We start from the raw sequence: 22719 nt of genomic DNA on the forward strand, positions 1-22719 counted from the left end.
TTCACACATTTCTTGTAAAATGAGCAACTGTGATGTGGAAGCCAATTTTCCATCATCGCCAAAAACCAATTTCACCACAACCCCACTCCCGGTTTTGAAAAAACCCACTGATCACTCTCAAAATCCCAGTCTCCAAGCTTAACCGTGCTCGTGTCATTCAGATTCCAACCCGCTTTTTGCTCTCCTGGTAATCAACTTTCATGGTTCTCAATTCAATTACTTAAAAGACATTAGTCAGTCAATCAAGTCCCATTTCAGAAACTTCAGGATATAATCTCAGCTGACACTCCAGCACAGTAGTGAGGGAGTGCTACACCGTCAGAGGTGCCATCTTTCAGGCAAGATGTTAAACCAAGGCCCCATCTACTCTCTCAAGTTGACATACTATTTGAAGAGGAGAAAGGGAGTTCTCCCCGGTGTACTGGCAAATATTTATCCCTCAACCAATGCCCAAAACAGATCAGGCAGCATCTGTGGACAGAGAGCACCTAAAACAAAGCAGATTATCTGGTATTAAACATTGCTGTTTGTGAGATCCTTCTGTGCACAAATGACTGCCATGTATCCTACATTACAACAGTGGCTACACTTGGAGTACTTCATTGGCTGCAAAGTGCTTTGGGATGTCTTGAGGTCATGAAAGGATCTCTACAAAAGCAAATCATTCTTCTTAAAAACCTCTGTTGCAACCTCTTGTCCCCCCACCTCTATTTTAACAAATACTGTTATATTGGGTGCTCCTCATAACTCATGTTCCTCTGAAGCTGCAAACATACTGCCCTAAATATATTTGCCCTTCCCGACATACTTAATCATGTTGAAACTCAATATACAGTTTTCTAATTAACTCATCCTTCCCCAGGATCTCACAAACATGCGACTCGTCATCTTCAGTATTTAATACCACCTGCAGCTTGGTGGCCCCCAAACACTATTTCCCCAATCTATTGTGTGGCCTCTTGCTCTTTTCACATCAGATGATGCTTTGGATTGTGGTTCTTGACCTCGGTTTCCAATAAGATTTATAGTCCTACATAATCTCACTCAGTTAAAAAAATATTTTGTGGGGAAAATAACCCTAGCTCCACTTGCAAGCTATTTATAGAAGAGTTTGCAATTGGAAATCTTACAACTAATGTGGCCTCTATATCAATGACTGTCTCATCCATCCATAGGATGAGCTGTTAACCCTGGCAAGCCTATTCCAACAATTCAAGGGAGATGTTAACAGACCCACAGGGCACTATTCAAAGAGCAGAGAATTCTCCAAGTGTCACCTTTCCGATGAGACATTAAACAGAGGCCGTGCATGCCCTCTCAGGTGGATGTAAAGGACCCATGGCACTGAAGAATAGGGGAGTTCTCCCTGGTGTCCTGAATAATATTTATCCTGCAGTCAAAATCTCCAACAGATTATGTAGTCACTGCATCGCTGTTTGTGGAACCTTGCTGTGCACAAACTGGATTCCACGTTTTCTATATTACAACATTGCAGAAGTAGGAAAAATCGGAAAAGAGGTATGTCACTTAGCCCGCAGATCCTGTTCTGCCATTCAATGGGATCATGGCTGATCTGTGACCTAACTCCAAATACCTGCCTTTGTCCCATATCACTAGATAAAATCTCATTTAAAATTTACAAATCGAGTCAGCATCAGTTGCCATTCGCAAAAACAAATGTTCCAAACTTAAACTACCTTGTGTAGAAGTGTTGCCCAATTTCAATCCTGAAAGGCCTGGCTCTAATTTTTTAACACTATGTCACCCAGTCCTGGACTTGCCAACCAGCAGAAATAGAGTAAAGAGAGAAACTTATCAGCTCCCATTAATACCTTGGAAACTTTGACCAAATCCCCCCTTAACCTTTTAAATTCCAAGAAATACAATCCCAGTTTGTGTAATCTCCCCTCAGTTTAACCCTAGAAGTCCAGCTATCATTCTGGTACATCTATGCTACACTCCCTTCAAGGCTAGCATATCCTTCTTAAGGTGTGGTGCTCAGAATGTAGTATAATATACATAAGCTGTTGCTGGCTAGATTATACATTTCGACCTTAAGCATCATCACAGTTAGGTGCTTGATGGCCGGCACGGACACGATGGGCTGAAGGGCCTGTTTCTGTGCTGTATAACTCTTGATTCTATGACTATGATATCACTAGTCTGTACCTCGTGCTGCTCAATGTTCATGTACATACCCTAGTAAGACAACCCCTGTTACTTTGACCAAGTGTTTACTTTCCTCATTCGATACTAATAGCACACTGACAAGATAGTACATGGTGACAGTGGTAAAAATGACTTTTCCAGCACAAGAAAACAGAAGTGATCGAAGATTTCAAAGAAACATGGAAAAATGGATACCATTAATAGAAAGCGAGTGGTGGGGCCCCCATCTGGCTGAAGCATGGCAGAGATGGATTCAAAGTTTCGACAGGTACTGTTCAGTGTCAGGTTTAACAGCACTATCAGACGAAGAACAAGCCAGTGTTTTACTTTACACCATGGGAAACAGTGCAGACGATATTCGGACTACCCTGGGGATTGAGGAAAAATACATTTCATGAGTGATTGAAGCATTAGGATACTTTCAGATCAGGAAAAATATAATTGTGGAGAGACCTAAGTTCAACAGGCACACCAAGAAAGTTGGCGAAAGTATAGATTTGTTTATCAATGATCTGTATAAAGTAGCAGAGGATTGAGACTACAGGAGTCTGAGGGAGGAACTGACTTGGGACAGAATAGTAGTCGGGGTTATAGACAATGCGGTCAGACGTGCTTCATTCAGGTCGAAAGAAGATCGGACTTTGAATAAAAAAGCCATTTTATTGAACAAGCAGGCAGAAGTACAGAAGAGGAATCAACTACTAGTTCAGGGGGCAATCAGGAGAGTCCAGCCTCGAAAATTCTAGAATCAGACGGGTCCATTCAGAAGGCAGAGAGTAATGGCACCAGAGATACCAAGAGGCAGGAAAGACACCTACAGGCAGCAACACTGAATTGCAGTAAGGGCGTCCAAGAGCAGCATTGGCGGGAATATTGCCCAGCCCAGGAAGCTGAATGTTTCTGGTACAAGAGAAAGGGGCACTTTCAGCAGAAAACAAACACTGCAGACAGATAAGAGATAGAGGAAATAAAAGGAGAGTCAAACAATTAATACTCCCTTCCTAGGAGAAGTGCAGGGATGAAGAATTCTGAGCAGAAATTTTAGTGGGAGAAAATAAAACCACATTAAAAGTTAGATACAGGAGCAACAGCTTCTGTCCTGACTGATCAAGCTCCTTGTTTGAGGAAAGAAAGGCTTAGGAAAACCAACAAAAAATTATACGGGCTTGGAGGGATTCAGTTGAAGGTTGAGAGAGAAATACAGACAATCTTAACACACAGTAACGCTATCCTAGAAACCCTATATGTTAAATAGGAACAAAGCCCATTCGCTCCTTAGTAAAAAAAAAAGCGTGCCTAGCCTTACAGCTGTTATGCAGGGTGCAAGAGATCAAGGGACAGGAGAAACAGTTCAGCAATTTTAGAGCAGAATCCAGAAACTATTCAAGAGCTTAGGGAAATTAAAAATGGAGTATCATATTATCCTCAATAATGGGGCAGAACCAGTATGTTTGCTCACACCCACTCCTAGAAAAGTTGGAGGAAATTGATGCCATGCTAAATCAAGGAGCCATCGCCGCAGTGACAAAACCCACTAGGTGGTGCTCTGGGATGGTCGCAGTAAGGAAAAAAAATGGGTCTATTAGGATTTGTGTGGACCTTACTCAACTCAATAAAAGGAGAGAGAGAGAGAGAGAAAAATTCACCTGACGACAGTCAACGACAGCCTTACCAAATTGGGGAAAAGCTCCATATTCAAAGTTGGATGCAAATAACAGATACTGGCAGTTACCTTTAAATGAGTCTAAATTGTTAGCCACTTTCATCTGCCCTTTGGCAGATTCTGCTTCAATAGATTACCATTCAGTATTAGGTTGGCACCAGATGATGTCAATAATCCCAGAAGGGTTGGACGGAATCTCTGCCACATGGATGATTTTCTGATTCATGGAGCATACCAAGAAGAGCATGATGCAAGGGTAAGAGCGGAATTACACAGATTACAAGAGGCAGGGCTCACATTAAATAAGTATTTATTCTTAGTCGACAGAGGGGTTCCTTGGCCACATAATTGATGGATCTGGAATCACGATAAATCCACAGAAGTCGAAGACAATAAAAGATTGCCCAAGGCCAAGGACTACAACTAAACTACAGCAATTCATGGGTATGGTTAACCAGGTAGGGAAATTTCTACCAAAACCTGTAACTATTAACAAGCTTCAACGACAACTGCTAAACAGCAGCAATGCCTGGTGCTGGGGAGACGGCCAGAAAGATTCTTTTGAGAAGATCAAAGAAATATTGACTTCACCAGAGGTTTTAGCACATTATGATCTGGAACTAGTGACCATTATTGCAGCAGACACAGTCAACAGGATTAGGTGTAGTCCTGTTGCAGGTTCAAAAAGATGGACAAGCAGACCTGTGTGCTTTGCCTCTCATTTGCTGTCACAGACAGAACAAAAGGTACATAGTGATTGAAAAGGAAGCATTAGCAGCAACATTGGTGCGAAAAAAAATTTTGGAACTTGGTACTGGGCCTCAAGCTCAAGATCGAAACTGACCATAAGCCACTAGTAAGGTTGCTTAATTCCAAGGAGTTAGCAAAATTATCCCCAAGGGTACAGAGATTTCGACTATGACTAAGGAGATATGACAACAACTGACTCTGTCCCAGGGAAGCATCAGGTGACCACTGATACATTATCGAGAGCATCAAGTGATCTACCCAAACTGGGAGATGTCTCATTCTTAGAGGAAGTGGAAGTCATTGCTTCAGCTATAACCAAGATTTGCTGGCAACTGCTCAAAATTTACATCAAATTAGAAACCTACAGAAAGAGGACCTCCCTCTTGCAAAAGGGACGGTTATGGTTCGCCTCCATCTTACAAAGGGAGACACCATCTTCGAATAAAGAAATATCAAGAGAATCGGCTACCAGAGAGCTGATGAACCGGTGCCACAACCAACAGATAAACCAGACAGTGAAAACGGAGAACATGAATCATCCAAAAGTTCCACTCACATACAACAAAAATGAAGAACTGAACATGGAGTAGGCCACTCAACCCTTCGACCCTGCTCTGCCATTCAATAGGTTAACAGCTGAACTGATTACTCCACATTTCCACCTCCCCCAGATAACCTTTCAACCCCATGCTGATCAAGAATCCATCTACCTCGGCCTTACAAATATGCAAAGACTCTGCTTCCACCGCCTTTTAAGGAAGAGAATTCCAAAGACTGACAGCTCTCAGAAAAAAATTCTCCTCACCTCTGTCTTAAATGGGCGACTTTTTTTTTTATAAAAAGGGTGACCCCCTAGTTCTAGATTCTCCCACAAGGGGAAACATCCTTTCCACATCTACCCCGTCAAGAACCCTCAGGATCTTGTATGTTTCAATCAAGTCGCCTCTTACTCTTCTAAATTCCAGCAGATACAAGCCTAGCCTGTCCAATCTTTCTTCATAAGACAGCCCACCCATTCCAGGTATTAGTCTAGTAAACCTTCTCTGTACTGCCTCCAACGCATTTACATCCTTCCTTAAATAAGGAGACCAGTATGGTACACAGTACTCCAGGTATTCAATTCCCCCCACGATAAACGATAACATTCTATTAGCTTTCCTAATTAGGTGCTGTACCTGCATACTAACCTTTTGCGATTCATGCACTAGGACACCCAGATCCCTCTGCATCTCAGAGCTCTGCAATCTCTCACCATTCAGACAATGCGCTTCTTTTTTTTCCCCTTCCTGCCAAAGTGGACAATTTTCCACTTTATACTCCATTTGCCAGGTCTTTGCCCACTCACTTAACCTATCTATATCCCTTTGTAGCCCCCTTATGTCTTCTTCACAAGTTACTTTTCTACCTATCTTTGTGTCATCAGCAAATTTAACAACCAGACCTTCGGTCCCTTCATCCAAGTCATTTATATAAATTGTAAAAAGTGGAGGCCGCAGCACAGATCCCTGTGGCACACCACTCATTACATCTTGCCAACCAGAAAATGACCCATTTATGCCCACTCTTTCCTGTTAGCTAGCCAATCTTCTAGCCATGCCAATATGTTACCCCCCACACCATGAGCTTTTATTTTCTGAAATAACCTTTGATGTGGCACCTTATCAAATGCCTTCTGAAAATCTAAAGACAACACATCCACCAGTTCCCCTTCAACCACAGCACATGCAACTCCCTCAAAGAACTTCAATAAATTGGTTAAACGTGATTTCCCTTTCACAAAACCATGTTGACTCTGACTGATTATTTTGAATTTTTCTAAATGCCCTGCTATACCATCTTTAATAATACTTGTAACATTTTCCCTAAGACAGATGTTAAGCTAACTGGTCTGTAGTTTCCTGCTTTCTGTTTCTCTCCCCTTTTGAATAAAAGAGGGACATTCACTATTTTCCAATCTAACAGAACCTTCCCCGAATCTAGGGAATTTTGGAAAATTAAAACTAATGCATCAACTATCTCACTAGCCACTTCTTTTAACGCCCTAGGATGAAGTTCATCAGGACCCGGGGACTTGTCAGCCCACAGTTCCAACAATTTATTCAGTACCACTTCCCTGGTGATTGTAATTTTCTTGAGTTCCTCCCTCCCTCCCATTTCTTGACTTACAACTAATATGCAAAATATCTGTTCAATTCATCTGCCATCTCATTATCCATTATTAATTTCCCAAACTCACTTTCTCTAGGACCAATGCTCACTTTGTTAACTCTTTTTAAAAAAAAAAATTTATAGAAACGATGTCTTTATATTTCTAACTCGCTTTCTCTCATACTCTAATTTTACCTCAATCTAAGTCCTTCTTTGCTGTTTTATATGTTCTGTCCAATCTTCTGACCTGTCTCCCATCTTTGTGCAATTATAGGCTTTTTCTTCAAGTTTGATACTATCTTTAACTGTTTTAGTTAACCACAGATGGCGGGTCCCATCCTTGGAATTTTTCTTGCTTGTTGAAATGTATCTGTTCTGTGTATTCTGAAATATCCCCTTAAATATTTGCCACTGCATCTCCATTGACCTATCCCTTAACCTGATTTGCCAGTTCACTTTAGCTAGCTCTGCTTTCATGCACTCATAATTGCCCTTATTTAAGTTTAATATACTAGTCTTGGACCCAATACTGGTCTTGAAAGACTCAACACCCCAGACAAACGAAAGCAGAAAATGTTATGGCAGAGTCGTGAGAACTCTGAATGAAGTCAGTCAGAGACTTGGGGGAAGATGTAGTATAATGTACATAAGCTGTTGCTGGATAGATTATGTATCTAGAGCTTAAGCATCATCACAGGATGTGATGTCATGAGTCTGTACCTCATGCTGCTCAGTGTTCATGTAGATACGGCAGTGAGAAGACCCGTGTAAATAAACTCCTGTTATGTTGACCCAGAGAGTCACCTTTCCTCATTCAATACACTGAAAAGATAGTATACAGAACTGCAGGTATGTGGAATAACCAGGGTTTTGTATAGCTGCAGCATGACTTCCAGTCCTCTGGATATAAAGACCAGCATTCCATTAGCCCTTTGATTATTTTCTATACCTGTTCATGGCATTTTAGTGATCTAGGTACCTGGACCAACACCACCCCCCCCCCCACGCCCCCACCAACTACCAATTTCCAAACCAGGTCAATAATTTGCTTTCAATTTCATGGACTCCAACTTTAGCTAACCTTCTCATATCTGAAGTGCTTCATTAGCTGTGAAGTGCTTTGGAAGATCCTGAGGCCATGAAAGAGGCTATTTAAAAGCAAGTTTTTTTTTTGAAACAAAGCATTTCAATTCCCTTGAAAAAGTGATGTAAAGCACACAAGTGCTTCAATGTGAAATGTGTCCTTTAATTCCAAGTATCTTGAAGAAATATTCAAGCACTGCTGTTATACATCAACCACCAGGTTTGGATGCAAAAGTGTTCATCTGCAGTATTCTGTCACATGTATAAATGGGAACCATCACGGTTTGGAATTCTTTTGCCATTATTCCACCTAAAAAGGTGCTAAAGGCAGCTCGGTTTTGCCTTCCTCCCAACCCACAATGCAAAGTGATTACAGTGCAAGACAAAAAGTTAGGTCTCAGAAACAATGGACAATGTTGGAGTCAAGTGTGGGTATTGAGACACACACATCACACCTTGGCATTGGACATAGGTGGGGGATGCAAGAGAGGCTTTCAAAAATCATTAGTGCGGGGATGATTTTAATTCGAGTCACTGGGTGGGAAAAACCATGGGATCGCATGGAACATTGGGCCTGGTGTAAATCCATTGATTTCAATGGATAGCAGGATGTAAAACCAGCACTGCACCCAATATAGTCAATTTCCCAACAGCGGGCTAGTCTAAAATTGCTTCTGAAGAGTCAGCCAAGGGACTGAACTTCTTTCCTGGGAACCAGGACAGGGTAGAGAGCAGGCTTGTAAATCAAGTTAAAACAACCTATGTGCATTCCTGAGTTTTTGTATCAGTTTATTGACAGAAATTATACCAATTGTATTGAGTCACTTTTAAATCCCACTGCTCTGCATCTTTCACCTACTGTGGAATAAAGCAGCGTACAATAAAATCAACAACTTCACATCACCCAGCATTAACTTTTGTTGCAATTGAAGGAATGCACCAGTGTAGGGCCCGGAGATTCACTGTTACATTGCAGAGTCCTGTTACTGCACAAATATAGGGCATGAGTCAACCTCTGAGAAGTAGGCATTCCAACCTCCGACTAGAGCATTGGACCCAGATTACCTGCAGTATGCCTGAACTCAGCTAGGTCATGGCTTACAGCCAATGATGTCTACCCAACAGTATCTACACATCATGTCAGGGATGAGAGACAGGCATATACACACATGCAAGAGACAAACAGCTTTCGACACCAAAAGCCCTGAAACCCCCATTATTGGTGCCCATGAAACATCAAGAATATGCACATGACATTCCTCAGTGCCCCCCTCAATTGATAGCAAAGTATTTGCCAAATCCAGTGAATAGCTATCCTATAAACTGCTCACATTTAATCAGGAAGATAAAAAAATTTACGGGACTTATTTTTAAAGCAGAAAACGGCTACATTAGCAGTCTTACGACTCAAACTCCTCGTCAATATCTTGCAGCCACTGTGTGGCGGAGCTCTGAATCGTCCCGCAATGCAGACACCAAAATACTGCAGTGCAGTCCCAGCTGAATACAGGGCACAGCAGTAACCAGGTAGGAGACTGACCTCAAAAGCCGGCAGAGATATTTTCTGTTGGATGATAATTTCACCTAGATGAAATTGATAGAAGAATTTGTTGCTATTGCTTACATGAGTTGCAGAAAAGGACCTTTCATTTCACCCTCAAGGTGATCTATAAAGTTTATCATTTTCAGGTTTTTTGCTCGAGAATACAGGCAACACTCAGAACCCAAGCTAAGGTTCTCCCACCCTTGCTAGGCTCTACTTGCATTCGTATCTTTAAGAACTTGCATTTATAGAACACCTTGCATGACCTCAGGATGTCCCAAGTCATTGTTATAATGTAGGGAAATGTGGCAGCCAATTTGTGCACAGCAAGGTCCCACAATGTGATAACGACCAGATAATCTGTTGTCATGACATTGGTTGTGGGATAAATACTAGTCAGGACACCAGGGGGAATTCCCCTGCTTTACAAAGTGCAATGGGATCCTTTATGTCCACCCAAGAAGGTGGGTGGGTCCTTGGTTTTACATCTCATCCAAAAGATGGTAGCCCCAACAGTGCAGTATTCCCTCAGTACTACACTGGAGTGTTGGCCTAGATTTTACACGAAACCATCTGGAGTGCCATTTGAACTCACAACTATCTGACCCCGAGGGAAAAAAAAAAAAAAGAGTACTGAGTGAGTCAATGCCAACACTACAGTTGTCAGTTTTTAAATGAAGTGTATACTCCTTTATATCAGAGCGTCAGGGAACTTGTCTTTCAAACACTCAGGCATTCATTTTTCAAAAACATTTTTATTGTGAACATAGCGTTATGACCAGGTGAGAAAGGTGTCTAGGGGTCCCTCAGCCTTCATCTGGTCTTACTGTAACAGGGTTTTATTTATTTTTTTTTAAACACACTGTTTTTAGCACCCCTCCCCCCCCCCCCCCCCGGCGAATCCTTGTTCACTGCTTTCCAATTATAAAAAAGGTAAATCACTACAAACAGGCTTTCTTAGGTTTAAAGAAAGGTGAAATTTATTAAAACTTTAATTCGGTTAACGCCTACGGATACATGACGCGTCCATGCTAGCATGCATACACAATACACACATGCAGGTACGGACAGAAAAAGGAAAAATAAAGTGGAGGGGCTTGAGGCAATATCTGAAGAGTTTCTCATTACTGTGCTTTGAGCTCACTGTAGAGTTCTTTTGTAGGTAGTTCTCGCTTTCCGTTGGGGCCCAGTATTCTTCTTAAATCTTGTTTACTGTAGGAGACTTTTCTCTCTTGGGGTTCATGTGTCTTCAATGGATTCCAAAGCTGGTGAGAAAGAGATGAGAGCAGACAGGAGAGAGACGTTCTCAATCCAGGAGCTTTGTCTTCAAACACACTTTCTCCAATTTAAAACTCAGTTCAAAACTCTGCAACAGGCAGTTAGTCATATGACTAAACTGGTCCGACCATGTCCATTCTGTGTAATAGGAGCAGGGACTGGTTCCTTTGTTCCAACATCGTCAGCTAGTATGCAAAAATGTCTTTCTTGCTAGGGGTCTGGCAATTCCTTGTAATAGGCCTTCTTTTCTGCCCAGCAACGAGATTTAATGTCCATGTGGCAAAATTAATGCGCCTCATTCTTGGCAGGTGGGGACCTGCATGACAACAGTATGCTTTTAAAAAACAAAGAGCTCTCAGTGCTAGCATGCCACCAGCAAGAGACTCAATAATAACTAATAGATTTCTTAATTATGCAAACTATAGCAAAGGTGGTCTTCAATGGAGAAACCAAAGAGAAGGACCAGAAGCAGAAAACTCAAGGAGCTGAACGGCCTGCTACAGCTCCCACGTTGCAAAACTAAACCACAAGCTTCAAGAGAAAAAAAAAAATCACACAAGGAGATTTTCCTCAGTATGCCAAGCACAGCCCTGGTGATACATCGGAGACTGGATCACATACCCCTGCACATGGGCTCTCGCTTTCAGCTCTACGCTTTCCCTCCAATTGAGAGGTCAGTGCTCGGCTTTTCAACCTGTGCCAACTGATCAGAGTACCCCATCACTCTCTCCTGCCCTATCCCATACTGCATCCAGCTGATCAGGGGACCCCTCATTCTCACTCCTAGCCTATTCCTGACAGGGCACTCCGCGAGAAAGCCTCCCTGGGGTCAGTTTTTAAAAAAAATCACCTGTAGCAAGGATTGCAGAAGCATTGTGAATTGGTTTGGGAGATCAATAGGCATTTTCCCCCTCCCCCTTGCTGTAATAAGTCATTATTAGGAAGCTAAAAGTTTTGGGAACGATTCCGGATTGGAAATATGGGAATATACTACCAGAAGAGTGATTGAAACAGATTCAATAGTAACTTCCAAAAAATAAAAACAGAGGGAGATTGGATAAATACTTTAAAAGGGCTGAGAAAAGAGCTCAGAGTAGGACTAATTGGATAGCTCTTTCGAAGAGCTGGAATGGGCACGGATGGGCTCCTTCTGAGATGGACAATTCTATGATTCAGTCTGTTGAGGCATACTCAACCACAGAAGTACTGCAAAGGCAAAACAATAAGATGCATTCACTATTGAGCTTCTCAGCTGAGTCTATCACAGGGAGGCCTCGATGTTTGGTATCACTTCAGCAAGTACAGCTCGGCACAGTTACTAAGCTGGCATACTCACTCCTCAGCCTCCAGTCTCTGCAGAAACCTTGCTCTCACTGATCTTCAAAACATACATTGTAACTTTTAAAAACAAATAAAATCTTAATCAACAATGGCCATCAGTTAACTGGAGAGTTTCTTCCTCTCACTTATTCCACATGGTGCTTTCAATCAACCTTCTCAGCCAATAAGCAGCTTGCGCTGATCTGTTCCCAAACCGAAAAAACACCATTTGATCTGGGGGCTTTGTTCAGTAGACTGCAGGACACAAAAGCAGGGCATCAGGCTGGCTTTAACTTGTGATGTAGCTGTTGCCATGGCAACAGGAACGGGCCAGCACTGCTACAGCAGTCTGATGCTGTTTAGGATGACATGGAGGGTCACACTGTGGAGTTGCTCGGATTCACTGCAGCTCTGTGCGCACAAAAAAGAGCAAACACTTTCAGCTCCGCAATTACTGAGGGAGCAGTGAAAGAGAGGAGGGGAGCCTCCTGATTTATCGTTCAGTCAGAAAGGATGGCATTGTGTTGACGTTTTTTCTCTTAAACTAACAGTTGTCCATTAGCCATGTTATTTTTAAGACTTGTGTTTTTGAGAGGGGGACTGTGGGGGGGGGGGGGGGGGGGGGGGTGGGTGGAGGAAGTGATGATTTCAAGTTCTGTTTTCCCTGCTAGACTGGAGAGCAGGGGCTCGGTCTTTCTGCATCATGTGGGTAGGGGACATGGAGGGGAGGGGTCTGCATGTCTGCCCCACCTGAACATTTTCCTTTAATTTTTGGGAGTGGGAGATAGTATTTGTAATTGTCTAATTTGATTCCTGTCTTACATTGTTGCACTGCACCTGTACTGCTTTTTGTGATCCCACTTCAATTTGTGTAAGTAACCTGAAGAGCTCTCAAGGGAGCATGCACATATATACACATCCCCTCTGCAGCCATATTGACCCAAACTAACATTTTGCAAACAAATGTCACATTTAAAAACGCATTGATATTTACATCCTTTATTGGTACAATTCACAATATGGGTAAAGAAAAAAAATCCTGATCCTATGTAAAACCTACAGTTGGGAAGTAGCAAATAAATATATTTATGGTATTTAACAATGCATTGTTGCCAAGGTGCCAATGGCCTACACTTTCCTCAGAACCGAGCAGAGAGGTTAATAGATAATCCTGGGTGCCTGTCAGGCATTTAATACTGACTGACTTCCCAATGCCAAACAGAGACTGACAGCTCTATTAGCAACGTTAATCACACAGGCCAACAGTAACAATCTTATTTTTATTGCAAATCCCAGAGTCAGGGAGGAAAAAGGGAAATGGAGAAATGGCAGCATTACCCTGCAGTTATGGAAGTGGAGCTATCCCAGCATCCACTGCAGATGTGAAAGCCCTCCATCAATACAGTAGGGTCCTGTATTTTAATAGATCTTTTGCTACCATGAATGCTGGGATTTCTCCTTCTCAAAAACCAAAAGCAACAGAACAAATTCTAAAACATCCCAAGGCGCTTCACAGAAGCGTAAATCAGACAAAAATTAGCACCGAACCAAAAAGGAGGATCTTAAAAAGGAAGGGAGGCAGGAGTTTAGGGAGGAAAATTCAAGCTTAGAGCCTAGATGACTGAAGGCATGGCTGCCAATCATGGGGCAATGGAAATCAGGAATGAAGAGGCCACAATTGGCGAAAGGCAGAGATGAGAATTGTAGGGTTGGAGGAAGTTACAGAAATAGGGAGGATAGGGGCCACACATTTGAACAGGAGGATCAGAATTTTAAAATGTAGAAGCAGCACACAATGTTGGTATTGTCAATGGTGTGCATGAGGTTGTAAGCCTGCATTAGGACATTGCGATGTCACACCCTGACGAATACAAGACAGTTGGGCCCAGCTTGCTAATATAGTGGGTACTCACTCAGCCATGTAACCAACTAGTGTCCAGCTGGCCCCCACACATACCCCAACCAAAACCTGGAAAATGAGCAAAAGCACTTTATTGGCTGTAAAGAAGGTTAAAGTTGTGAAAGTCACTATTGAAATGCAAGTCTTTTCTCTTTTAATCTTGTCTGCATCTACTCCGATGCACTTGCAGCAGGGGGGGGGTCACAAGCCAGTCCAGAATGAAGCACCCTGTTGCCAGTCTACTGTCCTAACAGATCAGCTAATTAATCACTGATCTTGAATCAGAAGATTTAGAAAAATATATTTTGGGTTATACTAGTAATGGTAAGTTTTGAGCAGTTAAATTTACTTCCATTTCAACTTTAAACATTAGTTCCCAATTACCAGAATTAAAATGCAGGGTCAGTTTTATCCTTGTATATGGCAAAGTTTATTCATTATTGGTTGAGGTTCCAGGCACTGCTTCACAACCACTGACCACCTCCATGCACTTACCCATCGTCTCTCGAGACAAGGAGGCCAAAGATGATTGGTGGAGGTTATTCCCACCGGGGGGGGGGAGGGGTGAGGAAAAGAGGTGGAAGGGGAACAGTGTGCTTAAACATTGGTAACGTCCTGCTCCTATCCTGCCCAGTAACCCTCCAGTCTGCAAGTTAGGGGTACCTGGCTGAACCTCTCACCCAGACTCCTTTTCCTCCCAATACAAGGCTGTGCCTTCTGCAGCGAGTCAACATCTTGTAATCTGTGCTCTTCCTTGGACAATGTGAATGGAACTCCGACAGTTAATCTCTCCAATATAATGAAAAAAGAATACCATCTTGTGTCTGTCAGGACTGTTTTGATTGGTCAATTTAAGGGGGCACATTTGTTGGTGGGTTGATTTAGTGTAGATGGAGCCTGGCACACCGAGTACACGGAGGACTGGAGCGCGCGACGCACCATGCGGTTACTAACAGTTGGTTGGAACAATAACAGGAAGTAAGAAGGGGAGTCCAAAGTTACTCTGGCTGGAGATAATTTCCATGAGGGATGCGAGGGGGATGAGATGATGGAATTGGTTAAGGTGTGGCAAAATGGCAAGAACAATTATTTAATACAAATTATTTGAAAGCTATTTGTGTTAAAAATAAAGATTCACTAGATTTGAATGAAGTTTTTAAAAAGCTGTCTGGTGAATTAAAATTAGTGTTGATTCTATAGATGAAGAAAATGATAACTGAAAGTCTATACCCTCCAGAGTCTCTACACAGCAACTCCCATGGGCATGGCACTGTACAAAATTAGACTCAAGGAAGGTGCAGTTTATAATATGCTACGAAACTTGAATGCTAAACAGAGACTGTCTTGGAGCAATATTGGTAGGAAGTTGTTTTCTTCAATGACATGTTGAAATTATAACAGGCAGATTTCAAGAAAAAAAGTGTTTAATCCTCGAATTATATTGAGCCCATCAAATGTAAACCTGCCTTTTCAACTCAGGAGAAAACAGTTCCCAATTAGACTTTCATTATCTATGACTATAAACAAGTCACAAGGTCAGATTCTTGACAAAAATTTGTACTTATATTCCTAGGCCTGTTTTTACACATGGACAACTTTAACGCAGCTTTTTCCAGAATGAGCAGTTTTGATTCTGTGCAAATCTTTGGTTTGAAATAACTAGAAATCCTGAATTTAAAAGTACTGTTGCAATACAGACACGAATTTGACCGACAAATGTTTTGCAGCTCTGCTAGTATATTCACATTTTCAAGGAAAGCGACTCAATATGGATTCTTGATTGTCTGACTGCTCATACAGTTTGCGTATTAAACAAGATTAAAACTGCGCCTTCAACCACGGATGCCACACACGCAAAAAAATGCTTTCTAAAATCCAGCCCTTTGCATCATACCTCTTAAAATCGATCAGCCATGCAACAAGCCGTCCATCGGCTGGATAATAAATCCAAAATAAAAGGGGCAATTATTCAGGGTGGGTGCAAGCCCAGGGCAGCTACCGGTACTTGCCAGCACACTGCAACCTTTAAAAAGGAATCAAATTAGAGATCACGTTCATTCACTCAAAAGAGATTAATTTTAAAAAGCGCAATACAGACACACACATGTACGACCACTTACCCTGTAGACTGGCCTCCCTGCAATGGTTTAAGTCTGTATTCCTTAGACTTCAAGATGTAAAGTATAATGTTGCTTTGAGATTCCAATTCAATAGTGCATCTTCAGATTTCGCTCAAAAAAGCAAAAACCCCTTCATGGAGTCTCCTCATCCAGTGCAGTGACTCCCAATAGCCGAAGCCGGAGAGTTTTTCTTCACCTGGATCTATGCTGAAAAGGCGCATGTCACGATGTGCGGCAGTGCTCAATGCAGTCCTCACCCCGCAGTTAACTATTGCCACTGTCAGAAAACGATCAGCCGAGGGGCATCAGCCACATTTAAAATTTAGGCAGGAGGCTCCAGTTTTTGCTAACAACACAAGGTGGCAGTTGCCAGCACTGCAGGCTGCATTTCCTATTCAGGACACATTCACTGCAAGAGCATTTAAGAGAGCCCCTAACATCTAACGATCTCTCTCTCTCATTGCCATCTGCACCACTTTCCACAGACACTAATTTAAAAAGATAAAGCTACTATGCATAGAAATTTTATCACTTGACGTACAACCCTTGCAGATTCATTCATTAGCTGCTCGCTCAGTTGGCATTACTCTTGCCCGTCAGAAGATAGCAGCAGTTCCAAATCCACTTACACATACTCAGGTACAAAATCCAGGCTGACACTCCATTACAGTACTGAGGAAGTGTTGCACTGTTGGAGGTGGTATCTTTCAGATGGGAAAATAAACTGAGGCCCCTACTGTCCCCTCAGATGGCTGTAAAAGATCACCCGACAGTAGAGTCAGAGTCAAAGTCATTTATGGGCACAGAAGGCAGCCATTCAGCCCATCGAATCCATGCTGGCTCTCTGTATAACAATCCAGTCAGTCCCATTCCCCCCGCTCTATCCCTGTAGCCCTTCAAGTTCATTTCCTTCACGTAATCATGTAAATTCTTTTTGAAAATCAATCATCTCTACCTCCACCGCCCTCATAAGCGGGGAGTTCCAAGTCATTACTGCTTGCTGCGTAAACAAGTTCTTCTCAATATCCCCCGACATCACTTGCCCACAACCCTTAAACCTTGGAAGAGCAGGGAATTTTGCCCTGGTGTTTCTGACCAACATTCAATGGCTCAACCAACATCAGTTAATTTGATCATTTATCTCATTGTTGCATGTGAGAGCTTTCTAAGTAGAAATTGTCTGCCCCGTTTCCCACATTCACAACAGTGACGACACTTCAATGTATTTCAGTGCCTGTGAAGCACTTTTCCTGGGATGTCCACGAGGTTATGAAAGGGGCTAGAGAAATACAAATCTTTCTTTACTTTCTTTTAAGCGGATGGCATAAAAATTGTACAGTTGTACAAAAGAGGTGACAATTTTCCAGTTACTTCAAACTGGGCCAACTCACCAACACTATGCCCACAATACTTCAAACTTGGACGGTGGAAAGGAGGAGGAAAAGGGGGATATAAAAAAGGGAAGGATAAGCAACGAAATGAAGTCATGATGCAGAGACAATTGGAGCAGGTTAGCTAGGACCATGCTATCTAACCCTGCAGTGGCTAAGTCTAGCTTGGAATCTGTAAGCTTGCCAGGTGTGCAGCTGTACTAGAGGGGGTGGGGGGTGGAAAAAAGATAGAGGTGGTTGTTTTTGTGTCTTCATGCTGCTCCCTTGAGAAAAGCATGAAGCAACAGAAGGATTCACAGGCCGTGACATGAATGCTCTATCCATTGCTGTATTATCTTTATCCCTGCTGATCAGGATGGTTAGATTTATGGGCTCCCAGAAGTCTGGGTGGGGGCCACCCATAACCATGTTCACTGGCCCCCTGGATATCAACCCAGAAATCAGAGCCAGAGTTCCAGTCTCCAATCACAGATCATCTGGGAGCAGCTTCAAACGCTGCACCTCTGACTTACTGCAAAGCAGAAAGGAAAGGCAAGAACAAAACTCAAGAAGGGGTATGGATAAAGGTGATGGTAGCTATGATTCCTAGCTCCCAGTCATGGAAACACAAGGTTCCGCTGTTATAAATTTCTATAGTTATCTTCTGACCACAAGACTCATTGAATACATTAAACACTAATTTATAGAATGCACATGAGATTTATGCAAATATATCCTGAAATCATTCTACATCCGTTTCTCTGTCTCACGATTAAGAACTTAGCTTCACACCAGCTGTTACTCGTTATGCATTCCACACACTTCACAAATTAAACTGCTAACCCTTCACAAACTTGTGGAATTATAGCTAAAATTGCAGAAACACATTAAAATTGTCAAATGAAACTATAAGTGAAGGCTGACTGGTAGTTGGAGGTACTAGGAGGGGAAGGACGAGAGGCGAGCACACAAAGTGCAAAGAGGTATCCAGGAATGGGAAGACAGAGAATGAGTGGGGGAGGGGAGTTACCTGAAAGGACAGCTAAGTGGAGCAGGAGGCACATGAGAGGATGGATAGGGATAGGAGGAGTATTAAAGAGGTTCAAGTGCTAACTAGCACTGATCAACTAGGCAAGAAAAATCCAAAGGTGGAATGAAATTAGGGAGCAATGTGATCAAGTAAAGATTGGATTAAAACTGGAGACAAAGTTTCTCACGTGCTTGACCCTGAATAAAGTCTGTTTGGGTTTGTGCGCCGTGTTGACTTTCTATCACAAATTCCAGGCTGGAGCAGCTTAAAGCTGGGGGGGTAGGGACAAGGGCAGAGCACCGACAGGAGTGGTGGGAGAAGGCAGCTGCGGGGGGCATTGGGAGGAGGTAGCGGACTGTGAAAGAATGGGAAATATTTTCCCAAAATGGTTCCCTTTTAAAAAGTTTACAGTATTTGCAGCCACCCAAAATATTTTCCACTGACTTTCAGGTGCTCCTGTTCTGTCAGCTCCCCTCTCTCCAGGGTCTTAAGTGGCCAAGTGTGGACAGCACAACAGGAACTGGGAACGAATTGCATTGGTTGAAACATTTTCATTTCTTATACTGACCTAGATAGATGGAATGTTTTTTTAAAAAATTGAGAACCGCTAAAAATAAAACCTTTTTTACACCTTCCTCCTCCCCAGCCCCATTTCCTATCTGCCAACATTTCAGTCAGTTTTCAAAATACAATTGAAGATAAGTCAATGACTTCTCACTATGAAAATATTTACAATTATGGAATATGGATCAGTAGGGAATAACCAGGGCTTAATTTTAATGTACCATCTCGACATGATAAAAAAATTTACAAATAGCAGAACTGGGAGGGTACACCTATTGGGAAAGACTGAATAGGTTGGGGTTCTCTTCGCTAGAAAAAAAAGAGAAAGTTGAAAGGTGACCTGACAGAGGTCTTTAAAATGATCACTGTTTAACAGAGTAAACAGCGGGAAGATGCTTCCACTTGCAGGGGTGTCCAAAACTAGCAGCCATAAAGAGAAGATCGTCACCAATAAATTCAGTAGGGAATTCAGGAGAAAAATGATTAGGGCATTTTCTACTCTTGTTTTGCTCTGGCCCAGGATGCACTGGGGCCCTGCATGTGCACAGTCTGCTAAACACTGCACAGCGGATAGAGCAATTTCTGGAGCACAGATTGCAGATATTGTAGTTATAATTGACTGATGGCGAGAGCATGGGATAGGCCGACTGGCGGTTATGTTTTGAAGTCTCCCAGAATACTGTCCAACAAGAGTTAGCAGACCCAAGTCCTGCACCAATGTGAACACAATCTGCCTCTGAAATGGCCTAGCAAGCCATTCAGTTCTACACAGGGATGGCCAATAAACGTCAGCTTTGCCAGCAAAGCTCACATCCGTAAAATGAAAACTGCAGCATTGAATTTCCCAACTGACTAGTAGCATCAAACTAGGGCCTCCTTTCTCTACAAAAGGTGTCCCATTTTCTCACAGGCCCCCAAGGGGGATGCTTCATATCAATTGGTTTAATTCCCTGCTCCTCCCCAACACACTATCACTTTCCTTCGCCTCTGCTAAATTTAAGTATCTTAATAAAGTTTACACTGACCAAGGCCAGAGGGTGTGTGGGGGGTGGGGGGTGGAAGTGGCGAGAACATGAATTATGCCAGTTTTAAAACAGAACAAACCAGAGTCTAGCAATGAAGCAACTGAAGAAACAAAGTGAGCATTTAGAGCTCTAAATAAATCCAACCATTTCATTTCTCTCTCTAAACAGGGCACAGCTTCATGTAAGCAACCTCCTGCACCATGCAGTCATTTTTCCTGTGCCAGCCTAAGCAAGACTCAAATGGCAGGCTATTTTACTGAGAGAGGAAGGGTGACATAAGAATTTGGAGCACACCATTCAACACCTCAAGCCTGTCCTGCCATTAAAGATGATCATTGGTTGATGTGCATTTTAACTCCATATCCCTTAATACCCTTACCGAACAAAAATCTACGAAGCTCATTTGTTACGACCAGGTAGGAGGGGTCTAGGGGTTCCCTCTCAGCCTTTGCCTCGTTTAACCGCAACAGGGTTTAATTTCAAAACACTGTTTTTAAGCTCCCCTTTAGTGAATCCTTGTTCACTGCTCCAATTATGAAAGGCAAAAAAAAACAGACAGGTTTCCTTTGATTTAAACAAGGTGCAAGTTTCTTAATCTTAAACTCTAATCCAGTCAATGACTATGAATATGCGATGCTACCATGCGTAAGCGATAAAACACACCTGCAGAGAGAGACAGAGAAAGTAGAAGAAATAAAAGGGGAAATGGTTTGAGGCAATATCTGGTAGTTAGTCCTTTACGTTTCAACGGTGTCTTTGGTTGCCAGTAAGTCTTGCAATTCGTTGGGGCCCAGTTCACGCTTCAACTTGTTCCGATTGTAGGAGTCTTTTCTCTCGAGGGGTACGTGTCTTCCATGGGTCTGGTAGCTCGTGGTGAGAACTTGCTCGTTTCAGCTTCAGTAGCACACCTGCCTTCTGAATTCGAACTGCCCTGTGGCTAGTTCAAAAAAAAACTGGACCAGCAGTTAGTCATGTGCCTGACTGGTTTAACCAGTCCTAGCCTCTATGGATTGTATCAATCTTAGCAGGGCCTGGAATGTACTTCCTTACACCTTCAATGTCTGATCAAATCCATTTGGGTTAATTGGAGCAGGAATAGCCCTGTGTCTCCACAAGCAGCGACTTAGTATGCAAATGTCCTTCCAGCCCAGTGTCTGGTGAATCTTCAAACAAGTCATTTCTTCACTCCAACAAGAGTTTAAAATCAATGCTCATATGACAAAATTAATATGCCTCATTCTTGGCAGGTGGGGGTCTGCATGACAGTTTTGACATTTTCAGTCGACCTAGCCTCAATAGCATTTTAAAGGAAAGAGTTCAAGAGTTCCAGAACCCTTTGTGTCAAGACATGCTTCCTGACAACATCCCTGAACAGTCCAACTGCAAATTTCAGACAGATTAGGACCAGGAATTCTGGTCGATTTTTGAGACTAGGATCACAATCATGACAACCATAGAGACCTAAATGTACATCATCTAAAATCAGTACAAACCAGGGACATTTGTGGTTTAATTTGTGACTGTAGACAGAAAGATCTTGTTCTTAGTGGAGTAAAGTTACTTCACTGCAGGAGAGGAAACGAGACCTACATTTATACAACTCTCAGTGGCCATTGAGAATACAATGGGTGGAGGCTGGTTGCCGATGCTCAACACCAAGAGGAAATCGAAAATCATTGGAGGGAACCAAGAGCTTTTCCTGTATTCACTTCAAACTGCAGAAATCCAATGATCACAAGACAAGGTGATTCACTTCTGTTTTACTAGAGTGACTTCCAACTACTGTTTTATCTGTGACAGCTGCAAATCCTTGGGGCTTGCTCACTTTTTAAGTACAGCTTTCCTCTTCAAGGTGGGGAGCTGGCGTGACTATGTTAGATCAAAGTTTTGAAAGATAAAAATTAAAATATGCAGTTACACAGTTACCAAAAATAAATATTTGTACCATTATCCTGAAGTTAGAACTAGGCAGTCCATTGAACACTTCTCCACACGAGTGTGGAAATCCTCCTTCACAAAAGGTTGTGGATGCTGGGAATCAATTAAAAGCTCCAAGACTGAGATTGCTATATTTTTTGTTGGGTAACTGCATTAAAAGGGACATGGGCTAAAGGCAGGTAATGGTGTTGAAGTACAGATCAGCTATGATCGAATGGAATGGTAGGACAGGCTTGAGGGACCAAATGGCCTCAACAGCAAATTTACATAGCACCTGTAACGTCAAAGCATTCCAACATGCTCTTCTTGATTCTATATTCTACTTCAACTCACGGAGCAGGCTAAAGCTGGTGAACGTGGTTATTTATTACGAACATGGTGACCTTTCCTACTGCGGTAATTGTGTACATCTAAGATAGGAAAACAGTGGTCAAGATTTGACAATCTAAGTATAGGTGGAAAGGGTGTCTCTAGGCAGTGGTGAGAGGATAGAAAATGGGGGAAACAAGTGGCTTATCAGCCGGACGCTATTTTAGCGAGTTAGGGATGCAATTGTCCGTTTCCTGAACTATTTAAAGAGCAAAAAAAATTGCACTATTTTGTATTTGATATTTATCCCTCAACCAAGGTCATTAAAATAGACTATCTGGTCATTATTGTATAGTTGTTTGTGGGATCTTGCGGTGTGCATTTCAGCTGCTGCATTTCCTACATGACTTTTGAAGTGTAGTGACTGTTGTACTTAATTGGTTGGGTGCTTTGGGACGTCCTGAAAAGGTGCTATAAAATTGCAAGTCCTGAAAACTGGAGTTACTGCA

At 42.4% G+C, this 22719-nt stretch overlaps 1 protein-coding gene across 15 annotated transcripts in view; it reads right to left on the reverse strand.

Annotated features, from left to right (window-relative positions):
* Positions 1-22719, reverse strand: part of LOC137376267 (pleckstrin homology domain-containing family G member 1-like) — a 189535-nt gene that overhangs the window by 58435 nt on the left and 108381 nt on the right. For 2 of the 15 annotated variants that reach the window (XM_068044482.1, XM_068044483.1), the window contains one exon: positions 2365-2537. The exons of the other annotated variants lie outside the window; for them this stretch is intronic. The gene's annotated coding sequence lies outside the window, so the exon portion shown is untranslated. The remainder of the gene's footprint in view (positions 1-2364; positions 2538-22719) is intronic. 15 annotated transcript variants of the gene reach the window in all.

Source organism: Heterodontus francisci, chromosome 13, assembly GCF_036365525.1.
Source record: "Heterodontus francisci isolate sHetFra1 chromosome 13, sHetFra1.hap1, whole genome shotgun sequence".
Classification (NCBI taxonomy): Eukaryota; Metazoa; Chordata; class Chondrichthyes; order Heterodontiformes; family Heterodontidae; genus Heterodontus; species Heterodontus francisci.